General features: G+C 46.5%; 1 long non-coding RNA gene across 1 annotated transcript; it reads left to right on the top strand.

Annotated features, from left to right (window-relative positions):
• The first annotated feature begins 1,784 nt into the window (after window positions 1-1,784).
• On the top strand, window positions 1,785-5,226 carry LOC123497855 (uncharacterized). Its single transcript, XR_006672162.2, has 2 exons — window positions 1,785-3,461; window positions 3,570-5,226. It is a non-coding gene; the product is annotated as an uncharacterized lncRNA (long non-coding RNA).
• The last annotated feature ends 826 nt before the right edge of the window (window positions 5,227-6,052 follow it).

Below are 6,052 nucleotides of genomic sequence, written 5' to 3'. Positions count from 1 at the left end.
CTTAAACATGGTGCTCAACGCTATATATTATTTCCCAATGATGTATGGCTATCCTATGATGTTTGAGTAGATTCGTTTTGTCCTATGGGTTAATTGATGATCGTGATTGGTTTGAGTTGCATGTTTTATTATTGGTGCTGTCCTATGGTGCTCTCCGTGTCGTGCAAGCGTTAGGGATTCCCGCTGTAGGGTGTTGCAATACGTTCATGATTCGCTTATAGTGGGTTGCTTGAGTGACAGAAGCATAAACCCGGGTAAGGGGGTTGTTGCGTATGGGATAAAGAGGACATGATGCTTTAATGCTATGGTTGGGTTTTACCTTAATGATCTTTAGTAGTTGTGGATGCTTGCTAGAGTTCCAATCATAAGTGCATATGATCCAAGAAGAGAAAGTATGTTATCTTATGCCTCTCCCTCAAATAAAATTCAATAATGATTACCGGTCTAGTTATCGATTGCCTAGGGACAAATAACTTTCTTGAGTGACAACAAGCTCTCTACTAAAACTAAGTTTATTGCTTCTTCATCTAAACAGCCCCTACTTTTTATTTGCGTGCTCTTTATATTCTTGCAAACCTATCCAACAACATCTACACAGTACTTTTAGTTTCATACTTGTTCTAGGTAAAGCGAACGTCAAGCGTGCGTAGAGTTGTATCGGTGGTCGATAGAACTTGAGGAAATATTTATTCTACCTTTAGCTCCTCGTTGGGTTCGACACTCTTACTTATCGAAAGAGGCTACAATTGATCCCCTATACTTGTGGGTTATCAGAGGGCGCGAGAACGCGACTAGGGGGAAGCGGACGAGCTGCAGAGGCTCATGGGGACGAGCAGCGCCAAGGTCACGAGGAGGAAGAGTACAGGGGAGGGAACGACGGTCGGCTACAGATTTCCCGTGGGCGCGTGGCGACGAGCTCCGACGAGCGAGCTACCGGAGGGGGGAGGGGTCCAGTACAATGGGCGACAACGAGGCGGAGCTGAGGGACATGCACGGGTGTAACACCATGGTTTTGGCCCTTTTCTTTATCTTTTTGATTTATTGGTTTTTGCTCTGATTTTCTTTTTGCAGTGGATCTGTGGCCTTACAACCTGGGAGATCATCATCATTTCTTCTCCCAAGTAGCTCATCATTCTCCAAATTTCCCAAGATCATGTCATTTCCATTCTAGCCCAACCCTAAAATTCTTTTTCTTGGCATATTCCTTTTTTCTATTAAAGGAATAGTCCTGTTTGCCCTAGGTTGTGAAGCAACCTATATTTCTGTCACTCCCAAAATTCCTAAATAATTCTCTAATTTCTTTGGGTTATATGTTGCTCAAATATGCCCAAACTTTCTTGTCCTGACCCAAAAATAATTCCCCAATATTAGTTCTTAATTTCTCTCCAAAGTGGCTTTCTGTGAAGGAAGTGTCACCTATCATTTCTTGATTGCTCCCAAACTTTTTGGGCATGCTATATCATCCAAATAATTTCCTCATGCAAAAATTCAAATTCATTTGCCTAGCCAACTTCCCTCAGTGATTTTTCAAAGTTTCTGTCAGACAGAAGGCATTGTGAAGGAAGTACTATCTAGGAGTATCCAAATGAGTTGGAATTTTGCACACTCCTTCATGTGCTCATATTATCACACTCCTCCAAATTTCAGCCCCATCCAATCGTCTATGTGAGCACAGGATCAAATCCTTGATTCTTTGAATATTTTCAGATTGTGAAGCAAGTATATTTCATATTGCTTCCTTAATTCTTAAAAATTACCAGATCATGCTCCTACCTATATCACTTATCTCCACCAAATTTGGGGTCATTTTAACAGACATTTTCTCTCCAAAATTATTCCAAGTTTCTAGACAGAGAGGATGCCTGTGAAGGAAGTACCATTTTGGTGAATCCATTTTGTATGAAATTTTTACAGCATCTTCATATGTACAAATAATCAAGACTTGCCAAATTTGAGCTCAAGTTGATACTCCATGTGAGTGCATCATCTTGATCAAGTTTCTGCACCATAATGTGAGTTGCACAGCAACTATATTAGTTTGTGGTCCATTGTACTCCAAAACCTCCAGGGTTATAGTCCTTCTTAAGCTAAATCTCCCAGACATCACATTTGACCCTTATCATCTCTCTGTTGATCACACTAGCATGATCAAGTTTGATGCAGCAAACTTCTCTGGATGAATCCCATCTAACCACAGTACCCCAGATCAAGCCATAGCCTCATTAGTGATCTATATTGGAAGGACTATTAGCTAGACAACATTTTGGGTGCCAGAGAGCATTGAATGCCCCGGTTTACATGGTGACTGCGATGATGGGAAGCCTGTGCACGCGCTCTGCTCGTTGTGGCGCGTCCAGGACGTTGTTTCTGCTTCGGCCACTCTTCCTCTCGTCGTCTTCGCGTGCATGAGCATGTCTGGCATCTTCCCCTCGACGTCTACTTCTCTCTGGACTCTTCTCCCCCTCCGAAAACCTACTCGTCGGGGCTCGCCGCCGCGCGCGCACGGGCGAATAGTGGCCGACATGGCATTGAATGTGCTCGTCTCTTCTTCCCCATGCCCCCTTGGCTCCCTCTGCTCCCGTGAGCTCCTCCCTGTTCCTCCTCCGTCGCCTACCTCCGAGCTCGCGCGCGGGCACACACGTCCGCGGCTCCGGCCACGCGTCTACGGCGACTTCCAGCTCGGCCTCCTCCTCCCCGCCTATTTAAGCAGCTCCGGACCGCGTCCTTCCTCACCACTCGCCTCTTGCATCCTCCAGAGCCCCGCCCAACCCCTCCTTTGAGCTCGAGGAGCTTCACTGCCCCTTCCATGGCCGAAACCTCGTTGTTGGCCTCCGCTCAAATCCGAGCGAGCCCGAGCTTCTCTCTCTGTTCCACCACCACCAGTAGACCCCCTAGTTCGCGCAGAGCCTCCCTACATCTTTGGCTTCTCCTCTGGTGGACCGGGGCACCAAGATCACCGGCGACCAAAGCCCTCCTCCACCGTGGTCGCGTTCGTCCCTGTTTCAGAGCTCCCCGGCGGAGAAGACCCCCACCAGGCGATGCTTCTCCGTCCCCTGAGCGCTCCGGTAGGTCGGGCGCCGCCTACGGTGGCCGGAGTCACCGGCGAGCCTCGTCGGGGCGGGCTCCTCCCTCGGCCGAGAGCGGGCAGGCACGCGAGGAAGAAGAAGCTCAGGCCAGGCGGGCCCCACCCCGCACGACCCCACATGTCGGCCACACAGCGTTGACCCCGCAGGCCCACAGACGTGGATAAGTGGAGGCATATTCTCCTGAATACGTCTCCCCTACACGAAAGCGCATTCCTCTTCTTCATTGGGACATAATGCGTTTCCTTCTCTGGAAAACGTATTTTCTGAAAAGGCGCGTTCGGTTTTTCAGCTGAGGGCCTGTTTGTGATGATTTCATTACAGATAGGTCCCTGGAAGAAAAACCTTTATAACTTTTTGATCCTAACTCCAAATGAGGTGATTCCAAAGCCCACTTCTTCGTCTCGTCGGGCCCGTTCTGTTGGTATCATTTTCGTCATGTTTTAACATTCTGAAAATGACCATTATGCCCTTGCCCTTATTCAGCCCCCTCCGAGAGAGAAAGATTTCCGCGATTCTTTCCACGAGCTTCTCGCACTTCCTCCCGGTGAATCCCTCCATCCCAGGCAAGCCACACCCTCCATTTGCATGATTGCAATGTAGTGACATGGTTTACTTATTTAAACTTGCTTAAAATTTGCATTAGCTACATTTGACTTGTTCATGGCATTTCTCGGAGTGGCATTCTGATCTTGTTATTGCCATGATGTTGCTTGGAGTTCTAGGACTAATATTTTTGCAGCTTATGAGGATGACTTGTTGCCTTTGGATTATAGTGGCTTATATTATGATTATTTTCATGTTGATATATGATATTATGCTTTGGAGTATTATATTGGATTTGATGCTATCATGTGGATCTTAGGTTAATATTTTGATTGAATTAGTAGCATCTTGGTACTTGGATTCATCATGGTAGTAGTGATATGTTGCCCTCGGAGTAGTTTGATATGATGATAGTATGCTTTGGATTATGTGACGGGTATTGCTATGACTTGGATCACAGGTTGATAGATGATACCGGAGTATCAGTGTCGCATATATACTTTTGGGATAAATTCCATCATTAAGTTGGTCAGGTGCCACCGAACCGGGCTTTTCCAATACAACCACATTTGCCCTTATGGGAAGGCCCTAATGCGGTCTATTTTCATGCCTCTCGCCGGTGCCTCCAATGAGGGAAGGTTGTACGCGGGCGCTACCTTGCCCGGGTAGGATGGCATAAGCCTTGTGTGCCCGTTTGTCGGAGTGGCTGGGAGGGTGTGATGGCAATAGATCGGTTTTGTCGGAATGCCGTTGGTCCATCCGAATGGGAGTGCAAGGCCATGGGTTCCATAGTGTGGGTATAGTGTGCTAACCTCCGCAGAGTGTGTGTGTTTTAATTTATCGATAGCCGCGTCCTCGGTCATGGGCACAGTTCGTACTAGGTCACACCACTCGATCAACACTCACATGACGGAATGGCTTATAGGTGATTTATATGTTGATATATTGTGGGCAGTAACAGCTTGGCAGGATGCTGATGATGATGTTGAGATGATCCCGAGGATGATCATTCAGTTTGTGATGTGGTCACGAGGTGATCATGTGGATGTTTTAATCATGATGTGGTCATGTGGATCACGAGGTGATCGAGATGGTATATTGCTTGGCCGGATAGCCAAGTGTGAGATGGTTCAGTGAGATTGAGATGTTGGTTTATCAGCATTGTAGTAGTTTCATATCATGCTTAGTAGTTGCTTTCGTATCATAGTAGTTGTTAATTAATTAACCTGTTAAATGCTCTGTTGTTGTTTTGCCTTGATGCTTATGGTTGTTGTGAGCTTGCAAGTACATTCAATGCACTGACCTGGCGTGTCATGCCAGATCGCAGGTGATGTCGTGCTTGATTGATTGCTTGTCAAGGTTTCCTTGCATGCGAGCTAGATCTCGTCCCAACCAGAGTCCCTGTGGAGTGGAGTGCACCACCTTCGTCGTTGTCCCGCTGCTACGAGTTGTTCCACTACTAGCATAGAGCAAGTGTAGTATCACAGGCGTAGTGTCGCCGGGCTGATGTGATTCTTTGTAACATCAGACCCATGTACTTATTATCCTTTGTAATAAGAGCTGATTTCTTCTACGTCAAGTAGTGTTGTATTCCAAAGACTGCTCCTCGATCTCTAGGCTGGAATACGGGGCGTTCCGGTTTCTCTGAGCCGGGGTGCCACAACGGGCACGCTGAGCCGGCGAGAAGAGGAGGGGTCCGCGCAAAATGACGGTCTGGACACGGCCATTACATGCCAAAACGATGGTCACTGCATGCACACGACGCTCACCCGTGCTCTCATCGACAAAACCTTCTCTGCTGGATAGGGCGTGCTACAGAGAAGGTCGTGAAGCAAAGAAACGGGCACAGGGGCTTAATTGGTGAATAGAGCTTGCAGTGTTTCTGCCGCACAACAAGGTGTTTGTTGTGAGTTGGGGAGGATGCACTTGGGGATGGATGCTGATATTTTACGGAGAGTGATTATATACTAAGGTGATGCCCTTTGCAGATTTACAGCTCAAAATATTGAAGTTAGCTAGCACTTGTTGTAGAAAATGCCCCACTGGTCAGAAATGCAAAATAAGAAGGGGCACTCACATGAATGATTGTCTTAAGCTAAAATTTGGTGTAGATAAGTCATTTGGGCATATGAGGACTCTATAAAAGTTTCATACCATTTGGATACACCAAAATAGTACTTGCTTCACAAAGCATCCCTCTGGTCAGAATCTTAGGAAAATTCTTGAGGGAAAATGGCTTAATGAAATGTGCCCAAATTTTGTGGAGATGAGTTATATGGGTAGGAGAAGTCCCTGGTAAATTTTCAGCTTAACTGAAGCAATATGAAATATACTTGCTTCACAAACTGAAATTTTGGACAGTAACAAAGAATTGATCCTGGGCTCACATAGACAAAGGAATGAGACGAAACTTGGAGGAGCGT

Source organism: Aegilops tauschii, chromosome 3 (assembly GCF_002575655.3).
Source record: "Aegilops tauschii subsp. strangulata cultivar AL8/78 chromosome 3, Aet v6.0, whole genome shotgun sequence".
In the NCBI taxonomy this organism is placed as follows: Eukaryota; Viridiplantae; Streptophyta; class Magnoliopsida; order Poales; family Poaceae; genus Aegilops; species Aegilops tauschii.
Note: the sequence above shows the minus strand (reverse complement) of the source record. Positions and strands in the feature narration are given on the sequence as shown.